The following is a 24,611-nucleotide window of genomic DNA, read 5'->3' on the forward strand; positions in this document are numbered from 1 at the left end:
ATTTAATTTAAAGAGATTCCTCACGTAAGAGAATTTTCAGCAGCTATCAAAATCACAATACAGCAGAAAAATAGTTGATTATTTTTATAATGTTTCGGACACGGCTACTCTTTACCTATTCAGTTTTAGACCACTACTTTTGTTTTGATAAAGTTTTTTTTTTACATTCACTACATTTTCTATAACCAGAAAACTGCAGTTTAATCAAGTTATATAAGATGAAAATCCTGAATGAATTTTATTAAGTCTTCAAGAATTACTTCATTTTTTCTGATTGAAATTATTAACCAAGAGATATGCATATGTTTGAAACTATATAGTTCATTATTCGACTCCAAAGAATTATCCATCAAAAGATAATGCTCGATATCAGCCGCCAGGTGCTGTCGAAGTTATGTTCCTGAAGCAAAAACAAATTTATATTGAATACTTGTGAAAGTTTCATCAGATTAGATACGTAAATGATTACATACGGTTAGCAGACTGTCAAAATCGTAGTAGCTTAATATAAGGAAAATGAACACATGTTCAGATTCAATCAGTCAAGAGCATAAGTACATTTCTGTTTCCTTTCAGAAATACCACCGGTTAATTTAATAATTTCCAACACTAAGTTCAGCGCAATATATTGGTATCTGAATGTTATTTGATTTTAAAAATCTATTTCTTCAGTAAACTCTTAAAATAATTATTATCATCATAGAATAAGGATAATATATAGATAGAGAGATAAACATGGTTTTTTCAACCTACTTTATAGTTGTTAATTTTCTGTTAAAATCAATATATGTTACTTATTTTATCATACATTGATGCATTCTACAAAGCACCATTTCTTACTGGGATTTCAAACATTGATGCATTCTACAAAGCACCATTTCTTACTGGGATTTCAAACATTGATGCATTCTACAAAGCACCATTTCTTACTGGGATTTCAAACTTTGATGCATTCTACAAAGCACCATTTCTTACTGGGATTTCAATTATAAATTTATTTATTTATATACCAGAGTAGCGAAAGATTTGGTACAATAAATGACGAATTACAATAATGAAAACAGGATACACAATGGAAATTACTTTCCTTAGTAAAAGTTAAGCACATGTACTACCACTTCATGTGGAGTACGCTGCTTTACGTCGTAAGATACATCGTTGGGTGTTTCGTCAATTCCTCCAAAAAATTATGTACACCTGGCACGATAAGTGTGAAGAATTGGCTGTCAAATAGCTTTTAATTAATTCACAGAGAAGCTTAAGGCTGAAACCCATGCCGGCACAACTGCCTTTACTACTCCAATGTTTGACAGAATCAGGATAGTACATACATATCACAATGATGTTTTCACTTTAGATCGGTTTAAGCTATTGAGCTAGTTATTGGCTAAACAGATGTATATTTACAAATACTGCCAGTTCTTCCTAAATAATACATTTTGTTTTTGTTACCTAGTACTCATTAATTATAAAGGATCATATTGCGATTTCCAGTCTTAAAATATTTCTTGATTTATACTTAAAGAGATTTATAGATTTCAGTAAATTATCTTTTTTCTTTTCAATTACAATGAGCAGTTTTAACTTATTACATTGCAAGTATTATTTTCTTCAACAATAAAGAGTTAGTTTTAGGTAAAGTAAATAATATTGTTTTATAACTTAAATTGTCTAATGAAATTAAGAAGAGTGGATGGTAATGTTTGATGTGAACGTGTTTCAATTGCTACAAGTTATTAATAATCCTTATAAAAGAGGATACTCCGTTTCAAACTATGTCACCTCAGTGAAACTGGTTGACACCACTGTTTAGTTTGGGTTACCATGTAATAAAAAAGAAGCAGAAGAAAGAACAAGAAATTCAAACACATTTGCTGTGAAAATTTACTTTTAGACATTCCTAGAACTTATAGCTCAATCTTCACACAGATATTGTTATAAAAGGAAACGTTGTATAGTATTGTAAAGCTCTGATAACCTATTGAGATGTTATTTAAAATACAATTTCGATTAACAATCCGAACCATCCATACATAGGCAGTGCTACCGCCTGTCTAATACACATTTAGAAAACACAACTTCTAGAGTAAACAATGATATCATTACCCCTTCAAGTTAGCTTTCTTACAGAAAATTGGTGTTCCTTTAAAAAGCTTAAGAACAGTGTGAAACAGGAATTACCAGCCAATAACAGATGAACAATAAACATTACAGTTGGAATTTCATTGTATTTAGAACTTGGTTATAAGTACAACCTTCCTAGGTGTATTAAAACACAGCATTAAAAAAAGAAGCAAACAAGTAAAGAAAAACTTTTCAAACAAGGAAGTAAGTGTAGGGATGACAAATATCAATCCTTTTAAAACAACGTAAATAAGATAGTAGGGATGGCATTTGCATCATCCCTACATAATAGTACAGGTAAGAGTTAACATATAGCAATATATATAACTGTTCAATCACAGTTGAGTTTAATTTATCCTATTTTTTGTCTGTTAACATTCTACAAGACTGTGTGTCTGTGCTGTTATGTGGGGATGATGCAAATGCAATCCCTACTATATTTTGTTTGCATTCGTTTTGATTGATTAATATTAGCCATCTATACATTTACTTCCTTTTGTGAAAAGCTATTGATATGCTTACCATTTCAACAGTACGAACATTAATTCTGGCTCCAAGAATCCTAGCTGGCATATATTAGTTTAACCTTATTATGCTAGTAATCATTTACTTATGATGATTGAGAAGAAAAACCTGAGAGCTATAGAATGCAGCACGTTACAGACCATAGCCTTTCAACTTAAATTTGGAAAGTAGCCCAAGATAGCTAATTTTTGCATGCTACTGATGTATTGACAATGTAATGAAAAACATCAAAGTTTGGTTGCAATTGGCCCAGCTACCTAGTAGTTAGATAAGGGAAAAACAGACAAACACAAAGATTTTTGTGCTTTATATATATGTATATATATAATAAGAACAACATAAATATAAAGTGACACATAAACAGCTTATACATTATGAACTAAGTTTGTTTCTAGAATAAAACTGACTTAATTGGATACAAATATATATATATATATATATTACCGCAAAGATGACTTTAATGTTGTAAAACATACGACGAATCTCGAAGTGTACTTCACTGGCTTACATACGACGAATCTCGAAGTGTACTTCTCTGGCTTACATACGACGAATCTCGAAGTGTACTTCTCTGGCTTCCATAAAAGATGCAAGATCAGCTGGCAAACTATCGCGCTTTCATAAAACTTGAATTAACTCTGAAATATCAAACGCACATGTGCCTAAGGGCCTGCTGAGTCCTAATGTTATAGAGATTCAATAAAATAAAATAAAAACCCTCGACGCTTTGAAACTCCAGTTGTTGCGAGTGAAACGAGTTAGGTTTCCTTCAGAAGCTCAGTCACATTCATAGCATCACTTTAGATATAAAGCCATTACATTGTAGCTCAGTCACATTCATAGCATCACTGTAGATATAAAGCCATTACACTGTAGCTCAGTCACATTCATAGCATCACTTTGTGACTGAGCTACAGTGTAATGGCTTTATATCTATTCACAGCATCACTTTACAAATTAAGCCATTACACTGTAGCTCAGTCACATTCATAGCATCACTTTAGATATAAAGCCATTACACTGTAGCTCAGTCACATTCATAGCATCACTTTAGATATAAAGCCATTACACTGTAGCTCAGTCACATTCATAGCATCACTTTAGATATAAAGCCATTACACTGTAGCTCAGTCACATTCATAGGATCGCTTTAGATATAAAGCCATTACACTGTAGCTCAGTCACTTTCATAGGATCACTTTAGATATAAAGCCATTACACTGTAGCTCAGTCACATTCATAGGATCACTTTAGATATAAAGCCATTACACTGTAGCTCAGTCACGTTCATAGGATCACTTTAGATATAAAGCCATTACACTGTAGCTCAGTCACTTTCATACCATCACTTTACAAATTAAGCCATTACACTGTAGCTCAGTCACTTTCATACCATCACTTTACAAATTAAGCCATTACATTGTAGCTCAGTCACTTTCATACCATCACTATACGAATTAAACCGTTACACTGTAGCTCAGTTGCTTTCATAGCATCACTTTACAAAAATACAAATTTAGTTTTTCTCACAGAAGTGAGTATCTTTGCGATTTTGGTAATGTATGAAATGGTTAAGATATACAAAAATTCAATCTTTCTTCCACATTAAAGTAAAACAAGTAATATTTCATACTACCCAAATTCTAAAGGAAGCTAACAACCATCGTATAAAACATTTTAATATTTTTTTGTATTTAAACACTATGTTCACACTGGTAACATTATCAAATGATATAATTCTCAGTACGAACAATTACAGGGATCCTTAGCTCCCCCTCTCTATCCAATGGATCATCGGTGAGCTTAATCGCAAAAAATCAGGTTTCGATCCCCATGTTGAACAGAGCTCAGATAGCTCATTGAATAGCTTTGGGATTCACAAGAACCAAACACAGTTCAACAAACTAGTAAAGTTTAATATTTTAACTTAATTTTATTGATTAAGTTTTGCATATCTTTAGACTGTTATAAGAAATTTTAGTAAAATTGTATAGAACAGTGAAATTGATATTTATGTGAAGCAATGAATGAATGAATGAATGAAATTTTGTGAATGCTATTTGATTTAATTATATAAATATTTGTTGTTTTTTTTTACTGTGCTTATAAATAACAATAAATACAACTTTGTAAGATTTGCAAACATTTAAAAAGTGTATAAAAGACACAATACCAATGAAAAACAAATTCCTTGTTTCACACTGGTCTGAAAAGTCAATTATTTCATCATATTTCCTTTATCGTGCACGTGATGCAGATCACTGATAAATACCAAAAAATGTATTATAGACAAGTTAAAAAATGTAGTGGTTTTCTCAAACTGATGCTTGTTAAGACTTTTCGCTGTCTATATTCGTGTTCGAGTTCCACTTCGAATAATAATCTTTGTACACAATGAACTACATGGACCACCTACGTTTAAGGTTATAAACCACACCTAGAGAGACCTAATTTTCCAGCAGAAATCTATAACATGCTGGTGGTCAGAAACGATCAAACTAAAAAGGATCTTAGATATTAATTACCTGTTCATCTCCCTCCCATTTCCCTTACCCTAGTCGGGAAAATACCACATACTGTTCCTTTCTCACTTCATACTTTTGGTCTTCTTTACCTCTCTTCCATGATTAGTTGATAAACGTATACTCGATTTGAGATTGACTATTGTTGTTCGAGCCTCTGGACATGAAAGAACCTATCTTACCCTCCTAAAGAGTGACTGACCTTGTTCCATAGGTGAACTATATCTTTCAATCAAGCATTTCTTCATTGAACCTACGGGTAAAAATGATAATAACACGTTCTGAAATATTAATCAAAATCCTTTGTACAGTGATCTTTATCATGGATTAGGATATGTAATTTAAGATAACGTATTAACATAGATTACTATAATCTTCATCCAGGATGTAAAAAATAAAATAAAATAAAAAACTATCTAGACCTGGTTTTAATATTTCTGTAAGGCATCACATAGAAAAGCAGATAGAGTTTGTTTGTTTGAAGTTAAGCACAAAGCTACACAATGGGCTATCAGTACTCTGCTCACCACGGGTATCGAACCACCGGTTCCTAACGTTGTAAGTTCGCAGACATACCGCTTTCCACTGGGAGGCCCATAGAAAAGCAATGAGAATCGTTAAGTCTCTAGGAATCTAATTTTCATATTTGTTTTAACAATAAATTTACAAGTAATTGGATTTCTGGAAACATTTACGTCAGTGTAATAAATACAATCAACCTGAACTAAAATATTACTAGTATTTGTTTGTCAGTAGTTAAGCACAAAACTACACAATGAAAATACACAACGAAAATACTATTAAATTTTAATTTTGTAACTCGATAAGTTGTGTTGTAAAATTTTTGTATAAATGTCCCGAAACTCAGTTTATTGGAAAAAGCCTGCAGCATTGCTTTCTGAATGTGTATTCGTGATATGTGTTATAAGTTTTGTGCGCGTACAAGATTTTTCTCGAATGAGAAAGCCATATTACTTTATATTACATTTTCTTTCGTTGAATTACCAACATTAGTTTTTATTACTTCGTTTCTAGCACCATAAACTATTTATTCATTTTTTGGACGTGTAAGTAACTTCCACTACATCATGTTGTTAACCGATTTCACTGAAGTAGTTGAGAGCACTTCGGATTACGATTTTCACACTTTCCATAGGCTCACACGCACTCTTTGATGTTTAACCAAGTTTCTTAACTTACAGTTATTTTATTTAAGAAAAAATGAAAAACATGCATGTGCTGGGTTATTGGTAAACCAACGAATTCTATAGCCATTCAGTTCTTGGGAAACGAAGATGTTTGAATAATTAATGGATAAACGTGTTTCGTCTATTCAATCGAGTAGCAAGGAAAAAGCAGTAGAGACATTTTATTTGTCAAACAGACTAAAACTCTCAGTGTGGTGTTTCAACAATTTCTCCTTCATCAGGCTTTCAAATACAGACTACTTTCAATACTTAAACCTTTAAAAGTGCACTGTATAAAATCGATTTCACCAAATTATAAGATCGTATTTTTAATAAAAAAAATGTTCTCATTCGTACATTTGTACGGACTACAGAAGGTTGAGTACATTATCTTAAACCGATTTAAATATGTAAATGAGTAAGCCATGTGACAAACTACACCTGATATCACACTACAATAAAATGTACCAGAAGTACGTTTTGAAGTTGTGTGGTGTTTCGTAGGTAATGTGATGCCTCCGCTTTTGTAATAGCCTTTTCCGACGCAAAATATTCATACCCTCAGGGTATAAAGGTGTGTTCAGATAAGGCAGGGCTATCCCTTGTACTTAATAACATTGGAATACAAAGGAATATACATTAACTTATTGAACCTGCACCATCCAAAAAAAGACTTCCACCTCAGCCGTGGGAAACAAAGTGCGGCGTCTTGTAATCAGTGAGAAACCACGAACACAAAATTCAGTAGCAGAACACGTTTGAAAAAGCGACACAAGTCACGTGTACACATGTTGTTTCTACGACGTATCTGTTCAAACGTCGCATACTTCAAGCAGATATTTCACATAATACATACCGATCAAGTAGCTGGAAGCAGTGCCTATGAATGTTTATGCGATCGGACTCTTGAAACGTGCGCTGGGAAACCATTGTCCTCATACACTCCATTGCTCACAGAAAGCCACTGTGTCATTTTCAATGGAAACTACGCTATAACGTCACCGTAAAGCTACTCGGTCGTCTGAGAAAATCGTTTTGATACAGTGGTTGCTCTGTAGTGATGTAATTTGGAAACTATATAATTTAATTGTATAACTGACAAACAAAAGTATGATTGACCGTTTCATCAAGGTATTCTTTTAACTATATAACTTCTTCATCTTATGTGCTTGATTAAAAGTAGTCATAATAAAATTAATTTTTTCGTTTTACCCATTAATTCTCATTATAACACAAACTTAGAAGGTTTTGAAGTATTTTTAAGGATTCATCATATTTTTTGTAAGTACAAAACAGGTAAATACTTAAGTGATGTACCAAAAGAAAAGCTACCTGTGCTCTGTTAACCGCGGGTATCGAAACCCGGTTTTCAGAGTTATAATCCCTCAACTTACCGCTTAGAGCAATAAGTATGATTTAATTGTAAATAACTTACTTAGAAGCACTATAAGATTGAAAGTAGCAATCCTTATCAAAACTTCTTGAACTTATCTATATGTCATTCCTAAATTACTTAAAATCCCTATCAAATTTAGATTCACTATCAATATATTAAAACTTATAAATCCACTTGATATCTTATGAAATAAAATCTTAGATCCTCTGGCTGAAAGAATAACGAAAAGGTTAGCAGAAAGGATTCTGGGTAATTGATAATGTTGTTTTGTTTGCAGTGTTTAAATAAGCTACGTGCTCGTACTCCCTTTTTTCTGAACTTTTATTTGATTGTACCAGGCAGGGCTATCTCTTGTACTTAATAACATTGGAATACAAAGGAATATATATTAACTTGGAGAACCTGCACCATCTAAAAAAAAAAGACTTCCACCTCAGCCGTGGGTAACAAAGTGCAGCGTCTTGTAATCAATGAGAAACTGCTTGACGCAGTTTTATTGTTGTTTTGTTGTTTTTGGCTTTTTATATAAATACATTGTTTGATCAATTTTAAGATGACACAAATTTAGCTTCAAATCACCACTTCAGCTAGGAGAATTCTAAAAACTTGTTTTATTTTTACATGTTTAACTTAATTGTGTTTAACAATCACGGTTCGTTTACCGATGGAAATGAACTATTCAAGTAATGTAAAAAAATTGTGTTTTGCTATGAAAGCATGTATATACACTATGTATGTCTAACTGACCTGCCCCAATGGCACTGTGGTCTGTCTCCGTACTTACAACGCTAGAATCCGGGTTTCGATACCCGTGGTTGGCAGAGCACAGATAGCCCATTGTGCAGCTTTGTGCTTAATTACAAACAAACTAAATGACCTACTAATCAATTACACATATATATACTTTTCAACACATTGATGATTTTATTTTAATACACCTGAAATTTCACACACAATTTATTCTATATATCCCGCTGAGGTCGAAACAGAATCTTCATCGGGATTCGGACCATGTTTTGGACCAGGGAGGGTCAGGTTCAGCGTAGACCTCTTCCTCCCTCTCTGACATTATTATTTTGTTTGAACTGTTACTGAATTCTAGGTAATAACCCTTGTTACATTGTTGTTGCATTACTCACACTTTGTTAAGTTTTGTCCATTTGAAATAGAGCACTTTGTTTGTTTTGAATTTCGCGCAAAGCTACACGAGGGCTATCTGCGCTAGCCGTTCCTAAATTAGCAATGAAAGACTAGAGAGAAGACAGCTAGTCATCACCACCAACCGATAACTCTTGGGCTACTCTTTTACCAACGAATTGTGGGATTGGCCGTCACATTATAGCGCCCCCACGGCTGAAAGGACGAGCATGTTTGATGGGATGGGGACTCGAACCCGCGACTAACGTAAATGTACCTGCCAATTTTACAACATATATTAGTTTTAAAATGTCTTCTGAAGGTCCAACTGGCAGAGAAGGACGCTGGTTGTAATACCGAAAGTCTAGTTGATACAGTATGTGAATCCCCAGGCTGTAATACCTCAAGTGGACATCCAGTTGTTAATGCACAGGATAATTCGGCAGATGAACATCCAGTTGCCACAATTAAGTGTAGCTTAGATGTGTATCCTTATAAGAATAATACAACCAAATTTTCCAAGTGGGCTTATCATAGTACAATAGCGAACAGTGGCAGGAGGCAAAAGTCTAAAGCAAACCCCCGAGACAAAAGGCTTAGATCATTTCAGTGCTATTACTTTCAGCCTCATATAAAAAGTAATAAATGTAAATGTTATAAAAGTAATTCAAGCTCGATGCTAAATCTTGTACAAGCAAGATCTTACAGTAATCCATCTCTGGTAAAGCTTCGTGCATTGAATAGGTAATATAGCAATCCATCTCTGGTAAAGCATCTTACATTGGGTAGCTATTGCAGTTATCCATCCCCTGTAAAGCATTGAGCAAAGAATAACTATCATACTAATCCATCACCTGAGAAATGATATGCTAAAGATGGGTATGATACTAATCCTGAAACTGTACATGCTAGGAAGAAGCGAGTCTATCATGAAGACCCGATTGTAAGGATTCACAAACGATATGCTTATGCTACCAACCCTGATCCTAATATTTTAAGAGCTAAAGCCTATTATGAAAAACAGTGAAGTCAGAAGAAAGAATATATTACAAGCCTATTACAAACACTATTACAAAAGAGACACATATATAAAATTAGTGATAATTAGTGCTAGACAAGTGTCAAATCACGAGATTATTTGTAAATTCAATTTGCAAGAAATACAACAGGATGCAAAATACTTTACTTTCATACACAACAAGGTATGTAGCTAAGTTATAAACTTTTGAAGGTAAGCATCTTGCAGCACAGCATTTGGTAAGATCATTCATTGCAATATCGAGAGACTTACCGGCATGAAGTCATCAACAATTCTAAACATTTAGGGAGTGTGGTATTGGTTTCATTGTGCAAGGCCTCTGAAGCAATTTCTAACAGTGAGATACACAAAAGTCTGTGTGGCAAAGCTTACACACTTCTAATACCGGGTCGAATTTACCAGAAATATCTTATTTAAATAGAAATGTTCTTCACATTAACTTTCCTTTATACAACAAGGGTGCTTGTGAGAGTGGAGCTGTTACGTGAATGTGCTCTGGATTGTGTAAAATTTCTATGCCTGAAGTAACTGAGGATATCTGCACCATGTTCATAAACATTGGTCATTGTTCTCCACTAGAATCCAGGCGATACGTTCAGCAGATGGATGATTGTATAAAGTTGGATATGCATGATCCACACGTACTAGGGCACAACAGGCAATGCCACCTTAATTCAAATGCTGGTGACTCTAAATTGGTATTTTTACATTGTCTTGTAACTACTTATCCTAACATTAGGAAGATAATCAATATATTATACAGTGTCAGAAGGACCGATTAAACAATTTGTGGCATTGGCCATGCACTACACAGAAGTGACATATGTGCATTGCAGGAAATTGCAAAAGAACAGAAGATAAGTAAAAAACATTATGTTGTACCGTGTGAAGCTTTGATGAAAGTAAAATTATTGAAACCTTCAAAACAGCTTTTACATCATACCACAAGAAGTGTTGAGAGCATGCTGAGTATCATTGCATGCCATGTAATAAACTCTGTTACAAACATGAATGTGTACAACTTGATCACTGCACTCGACTGATCACTTGTGATGCTTGGGAATGGCTGCTGGAGTATACAGAATAACATCCTGCTCCTGATGATGGGTTCCCACGGAATACTTCTGTAGGTACTGTATTGAAAAATTCTATGCAGGAACATATCAATCATGCTGCATGTTATATGGTATAAAGTTTGACTCGGTTCCTTAAGAGATTGCTCCACTGAATCAATATGGAAATTATTGATTCATTGGGCAAACACCTTCCAGGTTGTAATCAAATTGAGGACAGTAGCTGGAAAATGATAACTTTCAAGCTAAATAGTCAATAAGGTGCAGAGTTCAACATTTCATCTCCCTTTGCACTTGCAACATACCGTAAAAGATTACCCAAGTCTGAAGAACCTATCAATTTCAGAGAATAGAGTGCTATCTGTATTGTTGCGCAGCATACCTAGTTGCAAAAATGCAGTTTGGCAGGATGTAATTGTAAACTTTTTCTCTCACAAGAAGCTACTAAAAAGAACACCAGATGTGTAGGCACTGTAAACATGTGGAGAAATTTGTTTTCCTATGATGAGTTGTCGATAAACATGTGACAGAAAGTAGAGCAAGGCTTTGTTTTTATGCTATCCATAATTCGTCTTGGTCATGTTACTACTGATTATCTCAGGATGGTAGAAGAGTGTAAGTTGTGTTTCAATGATGGCAATGTACATGGAAGAATGGAAGAAGTGGTAAAAACACTTTCTGACCTTTTAACTGACAAGATGTATCTGTTACCCACCAGGCACATATGAGAAAAGATAAACAAAGAAATGCTTAAAAATTATAACAGAGAAGAAATTCGGTTGCTGGCTATAGATATAGTGGATTATCCTGACTCCAATAAGTTTTCTAACTAAAGTGACGACAGTACTCTCACAGCTGGCTTGGAAAAAGACATAGTAATAAATATTGGCTACAAGGTTATGCTTATGAGAAACATTGAAGTGACTCTTGGACTCGTAAATGGAGCAATAGGTATTATGAGTTCTGTTTAGTGATGGTTATGAACACGAATTGGAAAAAGTAAATAGTAAATTCCAAGTGTTGGATAAGTTTTTAATTGCGAGTACACAAGTTGCAAGAATTAACGTTACATAATGTTGTTACTGACATTAGCAATACAATTTTTACCTTTGGCCAAAGCTATGTCGCAATGCCTAGAGTCACTAGTATGTCTGGTATTCGCTTGATAAACATAGATCTTTGTTCTATAAAAACATTGGATTCTGCTGTAAAGGAATATGTTTATCTCCGTCAGAAATTTCAACCCATCGTTAATGTCCTTACAAGAAGAGATCCAAGCTGTTTCTGAGAAACATTGGTATGTAAGAAAATCAGTGTTGGTAATTCAGCAGCAATCTGGTAATGATGCAGCAGAATGGTTAACTTTTTTACCAAAAAAAAGTGTTTTGCCAATAGTGATGAATTTTTAAACTATGGTAATAGCATACTGCAATTAATTCTATGAAGCAAAGCTGTGCATAACAAACATATTAAAGACTCAAATGAATAAATTTTAAACCATTGACCAAGAACTATAAAAATGTTGTTCTTTAGATGTTTTTAGTATTTATAATGATATTGGTCATCCATTTATTGCACACTACTAACAAGATTCTGTACATTTTCTTCAAACACTGGTGCACCATTATACTAGCCTGTCTTCTTTGATAAACCATTGTGGACAGTGCAAAATAGTAATTATGTAAAAATTGTAATAAACCACTTAAGGTGCGCACCCGGCTTGGTAGTGCTTAATTGCATTTAAACTTGATTATTGGAAAAGTATAACTGGTAGTGGTAGGGTAAGGCAAAAGACTAGTATCAACACTGTGCCAAGTAGTTCATTCAATTAAGGTAGGTGATACTCTGCTTAAATTGAAATCAAGTATGCACTACAGACAAAGCAAGAAGGCTGATGTTGGTTATTTAAGGGTCATTTCAGTGAATGTAAAATTGATTCGCTGTAATTATCTAACTATAACAACTGCATACTGGCCCAAAGGGGCAAAAAATTTATACTTGTTTTTTTACAAAAGCACTCCTAGCATTGGCGAGGACTCATTACCAGTACCTGCACAGTGTGCTAAATTGTGTGATATTGAATTTCCAGTAACCAATGATGCTTTAAAAAGGGTTAGTAGCAACTTTGAAAAAGGCAATTTGCTGAATCAGTTAAATGTGGAAAAGAAGGCACCCATGAAAACGAAAACTAGTTGAACCATATGTTAAATCTGTTCCAACTATAAAGAAACCACGAACAGTATCTGGTGCTGCTACTTTTAAAGCAAAATACTCCTTAGATATAAAGCATAAGGGTAAATCTAAACTAGCTAAATGCACTAGAACTACTTACAAAGACTGTGAAATAAATGCTGTTGATATGCCCACTGGGCCAATAACTGAATGGCCTGATTACAGGTATTATCTTGTTAATGAGGAATGTCAGAGAGAAGCTTGTAGTTTACTAGGCCTGAGGTTTGTATCAGGTGGATCAGACGTCATTCTAACTCTACCAGATGCTCTATCTTTAAAGTGAATTACAGGTGATGGAAATTGCCTTTTTCTAACTATGTCTTATATACTAAGTGGCTCTGAATGACAGCATTTGGAAGTTAGAAGTGGAATAGTTGCTCACATTCTCAACATACTTGAATTAGTAAGTGGCATTGGGCTGATGGTGGCCAAAACTACTTAAATCGATACAAAAGTAGCTACGACAGTGTTGAGTAATATTGAGTCAGATAGCTGTTGATGGGACATGGGTCATTGATTTTGAGATGTCCTTATTAGCTCATCTTTTTAATACAGTAGTGTACTTTTACAAGCGTGTAGAATATTGGATTGCAGGCTTCCCTCGTGGAATTGACAGGACTATACTAGAAAATGTACATTGCAAGTCAATGTACGTATATCATACAGGTGTCCACTTTAATGTGGTTACCAGATTATATGCATGATGAAAGTGTAGTGTACTATGTATGCAGTGTAATCATTTACGTGGTCTTCTCTGTCTTCTTGGTGCTATTTTTGCAATGTTTTTAGTGCATTTGTGATGAACTAATTATACTGGAGAAAAAAATAATTTGTTTTTTTATTGATTATACGCTTCTATTTGTTTGCATTGTTTCTTGGGTTGTACTACAACACAGTATGACATTTTATTTGTAATTTGTCAACTAACAGATGGTTGAAAAGTATTGTGCCTGTTTCCTGTTTGCTGGCATTATTTAAGAAATGTTTGGTAGAGGGTTAATAATGAATTATGTTTGATGCACAGTATGAGATAAATTGTAGTTTTTCACAAAAAAGATATGATAGCTTAACCAAAATCGGCTTGGCTGTAAAAGAAAAAGAAAAAAAGCGCGACCATGCCAAAATTTATTTGTTTTGAGTATGATAGTGTTGATCAAAAAGCGGCCAAATGACAAGTAACCCATACTTGTGCTATTGTTAATAAAATTCACATACGCGATAAAATAATTTAAAACCGAGTCTACTTTGTTTTCAAGCAATGTATCCAATAATATTGATTGTTTTGGCCGGATTCTGATATCAGTTATTTTAGTCGCTGTTTGTATAACATTACTTGAAATTAAAAAACAAAATCCCTACTTTGGCTCAAACTGACAAAATTACAGTGATTTTCCAAAGTAGGGATAAAAAAATTAAATTTTAGGTTACTTAGTTTTTGTAGTATTGACTTTCTTGTTTCAATACTTTTTGTAGCATTAAAACCTTTATATTACTAAAGTAACTAGCTAGGTTACGTATATATTGATTTCTACTTATCTTTATAAAATTTGAACATTTTGCTTAGACTTGTACGATATTAAGGACAAAGTGAAAAAAACATATCTAACGGATATGATTGTATTAATATAATAAACATTTACAGAACACTTTACCACACATAAAAATATAACCAAGTACATTTTCTGTAAATACCTTATTAAAGTATATATTATTAATGTATGCAAGAACTGTTTCGAACTTAACGGTATTCCATAACATAAAAAGCTTTCAGTTCTATCTTAGATTATGTTTATTATTACTGTTGATATATATGAGTATTGGTAATTGCACAGCTTGTTAATACTAATAACTCTAATATCATTTAAAATATAGAAGTGATTAGGGAAAATTGACATCCTAGGTGTTTAATATGTCGATAAATTTGGTAATAACATCGCCAATATAGGAATGTAAATTTTGTGTCATTTTTATATCTGTCACTTAATTATTCATGTATATTTCAGACAAATACTCAAATATTTTAACGAAAACATTTTATAACCTTTCATACATACTTGAAGATCTCAGGGATGTTTTTAGACAAAAAAGTATGTTTTAAAACAATTGTATATTAAAATTAAATTCTTTGGGCATAGACGTCGCCATTAGTTCACACACGATCATCTCCGTTACACGAACTTCATAAAGATGTTTTACCTACTAAATTACACAGGCATAAAACAAATTAAGTCATATTAAGATACAATTTAGCTTACATTATTATTCACCTAACGCTTGGCAATGACGATTTATAGGCTTTGTAGATTGATTATGAAAATAAAATCTTTAAGTTCTATATTTTTGGAAAAAAAAAAAAACACGACCTCACCCTTCATGTGAATATACAGATTTAAAATATACATGTATCGTTAAAGAATATGGAGAGCTACCAGGATGATTTTGGCAATTTATATAGGTTCTCTTATATGGATAAGTAAAAACCTTTAACATATTTTTTTCATGGAAAACAGTGGCGTAAGAGACGTTTATGGATTATCCACTGAATTGATAAGATAAATGCCTCTAATTTCTTTTTTATTGTTCTGAATAAAATAGGGTAAAATTAGACAACTTTATATTTGGAATAGTTGAGGCTCCAGGTAAATATAACAGCTTTACATTTCAAACAGGATGATTGGCATATTAAATGAGTTGAGGAGGTTGGCATTTCCTCAAAAACAAAGAGTGAGTTTATGTTTTTCAAGAGTAGATGTGCAAAGACTGTTTTCAAAAACCAAATAGTCTATTGTTGTCCGTACGTTATATTCTTTTTTTTAATATGATCTATTCTCAACTGCGTTGATCACCGTAAAGGTAAAAAAACTACAGATTACAGAAGGAATGGCAGAAAATTTTATGCTAAAATGCAGCGTCTTGCAATAGAAGAGAATCAACCAACACAAGGGTCAGTACACAACCTAATTACGAAGGATCTCTATCTGGAAAACGTCACAGCTCACGTGTACACAAGTTACTTCCATGGCATGCCCATGTAACCACTGCATGCTCCAATCAGCTATTCCATATAAAGACATACTAGTCAAGTCATCAGAAGCATCATGTATGGGTTCCTGTGTGATCGGACTGTTGAAACTCGCACAGGGAAACCATTGTTCTTTTACACTAGATTGATTATAGAAAGCCTGCATGGAAGAACGGCATGAGTTGAACACTACAGTCTTATGATGGAGCATTTTGCAATATAAACAATACTACAATGCTATTGTCAAGATGCACAGATGTCAGGTAGAGCATGATTGGACGTGGTGAGATTCCAAAATCCAGACTCACGGGAGCCTTTTTAGACGACGCGGTGGTGTACAAATTCGGCCCTTCTGAAACTCACCCATTGTAACAGCTACGATTTAGATATTCGAAACTGTATACCATCAAGACATTATCAGTTAGCACACACAAAAACAAGAAACAAATCCTTGGAACCATTGCCGAGATATAGCCTCGCCCAATCTGAACATATTGTTCGTTTTCTTCTTTTTCGTTTTCGCACACCAAATTTGTTTTTATGGCGCGTGTGTTTAATTTTAAAATCTCGGCTGTCATCTCAATCATACAACGTACCAAATGACTAAAGAAATAACACAAATAGAGGTTATACAACCAATAATAGCAACCGAGAACAAAGCTCCAGGAAAAGATAGCATACAACGTACCAAATGACTAAAGAAATAACACAAATAGAGGTTATACAACCAATAATAGCAACCGAGAACAAAGCTCCAGGAAAAGATAGCATACAAGGTATCCTCCTTAAAAAATACTCGGAGATTGTTTGAAAAACTTTCAGCACTTTTTAACATCACAGTTTGTTTGGAAGCAAGCGAATGTTTTAATGTTCCATAAAGAAGGAAAGCCAGCCAATAAACCTAATAGCTATCGTCCGATCATCCTGACCAGTTGTATAAGCAAAATCCTAGCGAGAATAATAAGTAATAGACTTTCAACATTTTTGTAGGTAATATTTAAATTACCAGAAATTCAAGATAGATTCATAAAATTCAGACAAACGATAGATCATTTAGTTAGATTAACAGAATCCATCATAGATTGTTTAACAACAACAAAAAAATAATGCACTGTCCTATGCTTTCTCGATATCGATAAAGCCTTGGACACTATGGCACAATTGTCTTAGGTTACGCATGTCAGAAATGAAACTCTGTCTGACAAACTATTTGGAAAATAGAAATTGTATAATTAATGTTGAGGGAACCTTCTCAGACTCGTTACTCCTGAGGCAGGCGTCCTTTAATTAAGGAAGGGTGGTTAGCCCCATTCTATTCCTCATACATGTTAACAACATGCCTCTAAAGGATCGCAGATGATGTGGCACTATGGAAGAATGTTCCCACTCCATCAATAGAAGCTACGAATCTACAACCCCAATTAAACAGAAAAGTTGAATACTGTAAACTATGCCGAATTACAATAAATGACCCAAAAATCATACAAAATTAACAGAACACAAAAAAGACCCATCTGAACTATATATGAACGGAGTACTTCTCAAGAGTACGACATCAACTAAGTTCTTAGGTTTAATCTATGATTCAAAATTAACGTGGGTCAAACACATTAATAACATCAAAACCAAAGTTTGGCAACGCACGAACTATGGCAGGTGTCTAACGGGTACAATATGTTGCTAGAAAACACAGAAAAAAGAGTATTTTGTAAAATGTTCTCCATGTAGTATTTATTCTCACAGGTGTATTAAATAAAATATTATATTGACTGTGGTATTTTCTATGTTTTATTTCATCATTCTATGATGCATCATGCATGTATATAACATTTCCCTAATTTTCATCCCCCATAACTTGAAAACTATAAGATTATGGGATTTTTATTCACACCAGTGACTTTTACATGTGAGATAATCCAATACTGCAATTTTAATCGAAATCTGAGATGTCGTGGTTAAATTTAAAAAAAAATTGTGGTGGTCTATCATTGAACAAATCCATTGAAGAAGATGACAGTGGTTACCCAGACCTCGTTGTTGGTTGCGAAGAGGCCCCCATAACAGTTCAGGGCCCTAAAAATGTAGGTCCGCCACTGGGTAGAAACACTGGAACATCAGTCGACAACATAATCAGAATATACAAAACATACGTACGTCCTGTTATTGAACATGCATGTCCCGCATGGGTAAACGTGGCATCAAACACATTAAGAATAAATTACAAACAATACATAATTTTTTACTTACAACAGTATACAAAGGATCAAGATCTACATAATAAAAAATCATTCACAAAATTGCAAATCTGGAAACATTATCTGATAGACTCCTATGTAGCTCGCTAAATTATTTCGCGGAAAATAGGCACAAAACGAATTATTACGTGAATTAGATCGTTACTATATATATTTTGAAGATAGTCCTAAGTACCTCACCCAAATTGATATTTATATTCGAAATAGATATAAATTGCTTTGAAATTAATATTACTACTTCCTTCATGTTCTAGCAACAATGTCTGTGGCTCGAAACAAACATTTTGTGGCCTACAGGGCTAGTTTTATCTAAAACAAAATCTACATTTAAAATTCTGTTCATCTTTACAGGGATAACCAATACGATTACTTTTGTTTTTGTGCAAAATTTCGTGTAATTCTGACGAGTAAGTTTCCTTGTAAAGTGCTTGTAAAATTTTAAATCGTTGTGCCAAATGGGTATAATTTTGACTGGGTCCCTGTGTAAACACGCGAGACTTGCGAGTTTTAATTAGTCGTTGGCAGCCATTACTTCTTTGTCCAAATTAATAGATTTGCTAGTAAGTTTAATTCATAGGATGACTTTTCATACACAAAATCCTAAATACTCTTGTGCACTGTAGTTCATGCTAACCATATAATCATAGGACTTTCTTATATTCTAGTATCATTCACTAAGTGAGAGGTGTGTGTTTACTGTCCACAGTTTATTCACATATATCTACTAATATATAAGCTTTCTAAGTGGTTCTGGCTGACTGGAAAACTTTGATCAGAGTTGTCCAAGTTTTGACTGTTACTCATTATTGAAGTTTGGTATTAACCTGTTGTGTGTGCCTTGTGCTAACATTAGCAAGAATGTTTTCGTTGATTGCAGGTATAACAAAGGTATATGTGAATAGTTAGCTATACAGGTATTTAAAGAAAAGCATCTATTTGTAGCTGTCAGATCTTGGGGTGATGATTTCTACTGAGCAATGGCGGGCTGCTATTGAAAGCTTTAATTTTCTTAATTAAACGTTGATACTTGTAAGCATGATATGGCTGCCTGGTCATCATTGTATGTCACCCACATAGCGAAGTACATGAAATATTACAGCAACGAGTGTTTTACTGATGGTGCCATTGAGAGTAACCCTAGCCCAGGTCTTTATACAGTTTTCCTAATTGTGAAAGCAATACGCATATTAAAAATCAGTATACTCACGTAGGTATGTTGTTCGAAAATAAAAGTAGTAATGTAAATGTAACTTCCAATTTTACAACTGATATTATCTTTAACACGCCTTCTGAATGTCCAGCTGGCAGAGATAAAGATGCTGGTCCATTTGACACAATATGTGAATATTCAGTCTGTATTACATCAACTGGATATCCAGTTTTGAATGCACAGGATAAAGCGGCAATTGGACATCCAGTTGCCAAGCTAAGTGTAGCTTAGATACGTGTATCCTTGTCAGAATGATGCAATCAAACAAACACTAACACATGAATATACTTTAAGCCATCCTGTTCAAACATCTTCCAAGTGGGCTAATCGTAGTGTAGTACGGAATAGCAGTAAGAGGCGAAAGTACAAAACCAATCCCGAGAGAAAAAGGCTTGGATCACTTCAGTACTATTACTCTCAGCCTCATATAAAAAGTATTAGACGTAAATAATATCTATTTGACGTACAATATGAGATAAATTGTAGTATCTTACAAAATAATATGATATCTAAACCAAAAAAAAAGCTTGACTGTAAAAAAAAGCTTGGCCAAGAAAATAGTTATTTGTTATATAAACAGCAACTAAAAGAATTGATTTCAAGATGCGGCCAAGGCAATTTAGTTTAACATTGCTTGCTAAAAAAAAGTAAACTGTATAATTGGTTTAGATTATTTTGTAATCAGGTTTGTCAGTTTTATTAACGATAGCCCAAGTATGCGTTACTTGCCATTTGGCCGCTTTCTTGTATGATTATTTTTTTCAACCATACTGTTTTTGGTTCAGATAACTTAAATATAACATACCCAGTAACTGGTTTCTCTGAATTGGAAAACAAATTGTCTTTGCCTGATTTTTCCCAGTTTTGGGTAGGTTTTTCTCTGGGCTGCATACAGTAAAGTAGTTCAATCATCACTAGAAGTCTTGGCATAAATACAGTTAGTAAAACTACTTTTACACATTATCAAGTGAGTATGTTTAACACTCTAGTGGCCTCCTGTCTTTATATTGTTCAAAGTTTTAACTATTTTTTGCATGAGGGTTTGGGGAACACTAAATATATGTATGATGAGAATCATATCTCAGTGATTTATAGCAAATTTACAATTTATTCTGCTCATTAAAGTGAAATAAGCTATATTTGTGGTGTTATGTCCCTTGATGTTTAAAAGTTGTGCTTCATCTTGCCGACTAACAACTAGAAACCAGGCTGAATCTTTGGCCTTCAGTTGCTTTTCCCAGAATTTCTGAAGCATCATTTGTATTGTCCTTCAACCAGGAGAAATATTTTCTCCTGTACTTTTCAACATTACAGCTGCTTTATTGGCTTTTACTCTATGATGGTTTTCAGGGGAAGACCATTCAATCAACAGACTAGTTTTACTATTTGGAGAAACAGTGTGTTAGTATTTCCATTTTGCAGGTCCAGTCAATTATCCTCTTGCAGCATTATCATTCAGTGAGCGATCATCCCTTCTGGATTTTATAAGCTCATAATCCATTTTAGATCACGTGTACACAAGTTTTTTCCATTGGCATGCCCATTCAATCACTTAATACTTCAAGCAGCTATTCCATGTAAAGTCATACTTTTCAAGTGACCTGAGGCATGGCTTATGAATTTTTCAGCAATCAGACTGTTGGGTCCAATATGGTGGATATTGAATGTCTTTTTTTCACATAAATGCAGTACATGTGTTGCACATTCATATGGATATTTCTACGGGAAGTCCTTTTCCAAGAGCAGGGACAATTTTGTCTTTTGAGTAATTTTTTTTTATGTAGCTAGAGATGTGCCTCTTCACTGACATCTACTGATTACCTTCTGCCTAAATGAAGTCTGTAGCAAATGGCATACGAGGCAGATTTACTATAACTGCTTGATATGACACAAGGGTGATTTGATTAGAGTTTTCGTGGCACTTGTATGAATCTCACAACTAAATTTTTCCAAGCACGTTCCCTTGGCTGTGGTTTCGCTCACAATAAATTGGTTTGACCACCAAACCTTTTTATTAAATCTCATTACTGCACCTTCTGACCTGTAATTACATCCAGTGTGGGATACATTACTTTTCCAAAGATAAATTGGTGGCAGTCATAAAAAAGTAGACATCACATTCACCATCTGGGAGAAGGAAGTGGTTGCATTTGATGCAGCACAATCGTAATAAGAGGTCCTGTGAAACCCATTGACTGGTATTCAGTGCAGTTGAGTTGAGATACCAGGATGTATTTGTGGCTAGGTAGTTCTTGGCTGGACATAAGTTTTCCATGATTTAGTTACTTCAAGAAGATAATCTCACAAAGGAATAGCTGCTGAGGTAGTTGCTCAGGGATTCGTTGTCTCGTACAATGTGTCAAAATACTTTTTTCAAACCTGTTCACTAAAGATACTGTTTCTGTTAATGTGACAATATCTGTAACACCTAGGTAAGATAATGTCATTTTGTGTGGTAGTCTATCTTTTGTCGCATCTATGTACATATTTTCACAAATATAGTTATGCCATAGAGGGATATGACCTTGCATGGAGATGAGAAAAGTCACCTGCTTAAGTGGTGTAATACTATGTGACACCTCTCCTTTGAGTCTTGAACTCGGTTTAATGGATAGCTTGATTCTACATTTGGTCAGTATGTCAGTGTAACTCAACCACAACTGTGTACTATTCGTTAAGTTCCTCCTTGCTAACAAGCTTGATCAAACCAAGAGCTGGTCTGCCAAGACAACATTAGACATAGGACCATTTGTCTCTGAGTGATATGCCTGAAATGTTTAGAAAAAGGGTTCAAGTCTCCCTTAGCAACAATCTCGAATATCTTGGGATAAATCGGTTTCAACTCGCCCATATTATCTGCATCAACTTCGCTAACACCAGGTTGAGACTTGTGGCATCAGAGGCACATATTGATGTTGATGCCTAAACATTTCTATATTTCTATGTTTTGATGAACATTTGTACCCTGTTCCAAATAGCAGTAATATGGTGACTTGTCACTGTAATTTCGTCTTTGAGCTCTTCAGGACCCCAGGTTTCTCTAAAACCCTTTATGTATGAAACAGCATGCTACTCCAGGATATTCACTTTCTTCCTTTGAAACCACTGCAATGTGGCTTTGGCCTTGTACTTGATGACTCAAGCAGGTTTTTCCTCTAGGATTCGTCCGTAATTTGCACCATCTATCTTCCCCTCAATCCTGACAAGCTTTTCAGTCGCTGCTGATGAGAAGCATCCCCATAACATTATACTTCCACCACCATGCTTGACACTTGAACTGGTGTTGACTGGGTGACTAGCTGTGTTGGGTTTGCGCCAAATGTAATGCTTTGAATTTAGACCAAAATCCTTAATATTTGTCTCGTCAGATCACAAAACCTTCTGCCACATATCTACAGTATCATTTACATGCTTTGTTGCAAACTGCATACGAGAGTTCAGATGATTCTTTTTCAGTAATGGCTTCCTTCTTCCCACTTGCCCATAAATGCTAGCTTTATGTAGGGACCAGGATGTTCTTAATACATGAACATTGACTCCCATCTCAGACATGGAACTGTTGCCTTAACAGTTTAGTTCTTGCCCAGCTGCTTAGTTTGGAAAGACGGTCTGATCTGGATAGTGACTGTTTGGTATGAAGCACATTCCACTTCTTAATGATGGACTTCACCATACTCAAAGGGAAAATCAGTGTTATTGAATTTTTCTTCTAATCTTCTCCTGATCTGTACTTCTCTATCACTTTATCCCTAACTTATTTCGAGAACATCTTCGTCTTCATGGTTGGTTTGTCGTATCACTATGTGGATTGTGGTTTGGACAAATGCTTTTACTCTGCAGTCAAGTTAAACCACTTTGATTACACACAGAGAGACAGAGTCCATTATACTAATTTTGTGATCTTTCAAGCTAATATTTTGCACCTGGACTGATTTAGGGTTGCCATAGCAAAGGGTTTGAATACTTATGTAATTGGGAATACTATAACTTTCTTTGAAAATCTAACTTACTTCCATAATATCGACGTTTTTTAGCTTTCTCAGTGTGGAGTAGATTGTATAGATTCTAAATGTAAAGTCCCATTTCAAAGTTTTGTGATTGCAAGATCAAATGGCAACAAAATATGGAAACTTCGCATTGGGTGAATACTTTTGCATGGTACTGTATTAAATCATGCAGCTTTACTTCTTCCATGTGAAGATTCAAGTGGTCCAAAGGACAGTAGATAACTAGAGCACCAGCAATTTATTCCCATACTATAATACGTTTTCTATAATAAAATGTATATCCACACACGTGTGTGTGTGTATGTGTTAAAAATTCAAAACCTTTTGTTGACCATCAAATGTTCATTTGTTTAAATTAAATGTAATAGAACACCTAAAATTCCTAGCATATCACTTTTTCTAGGTGATTGTTGGCATCCTCGTATTTTACAATGCTTGTATACTTTTTAGTATGGGTGGAGGTTGAATGATTATTTTATAAACTATATTAGGGGATAATAGTATAACTGTGTATTAATTAGTAGTAAGTTGTCACTATCATACCCACATCTGGCCTCAAACAGTATATGGGCTATAGCTCCGGGAATGCATCATTTAAATCATTTGCTATTATTAGTACAGTAGTTTCTCACTTGCAATTTTTTCTTTATGATAGTTTATACATCTGGTTTATACAACCACTTTATTGAAATGTGGCAGTATGCAATTAATATTGTTGTATTAAGCTTATTTTATTAAGATATTTGGTATTCATTTAATTTGCGTAGTTGAGGATCGCTATATAAATTGTTTTAAATGAAATTAATTTATATTTTACATGTATATTGTAAAGTACTGGAGTTATAATGTAAATAAATTAGTTCTTAATTATATATATATATA

The 24,611-nt window shown here is 34.1% G+C and overlaps 1 long non-coding RNA gene across 1 annotated transcript; it reads left to right on the forward strand.

Annotated features, from left to right (window-relative positions):
• The first annotated feature begins 1,111 nt into the window (after positions 1–1,111).
• On the forward strand, positions 1,112–23,400 carry LOC111089294. The gene is made up of 3 exons (XR_002613574.1): positions 1,112–1,123; positions 7,044–7,045; positions 23,310–23,400. It is a non-coding gene; the product is annotated as an uncharacterized LOC111089294 (long non-coding RNA).
• Positions 23,401–24,611: the final 1,211 nt, after the last annotated feature.

Source organism: Limulus polyphemus, unplaced genomic scaffold (genome assembly GCF_000517525.1).
Source record: "Limulus polyphemus unplaced genomic scaffold, Limulus_polyphemus-2.1.2 Scaffold5815, whole genome shotgun sequence".
Taxonomy (NCBI): Eukaryota; Metazoa; Arthropoda; class Merostomata; order Xiphosura; family Limulidae; genus Limulus; species Limulus polyphemus.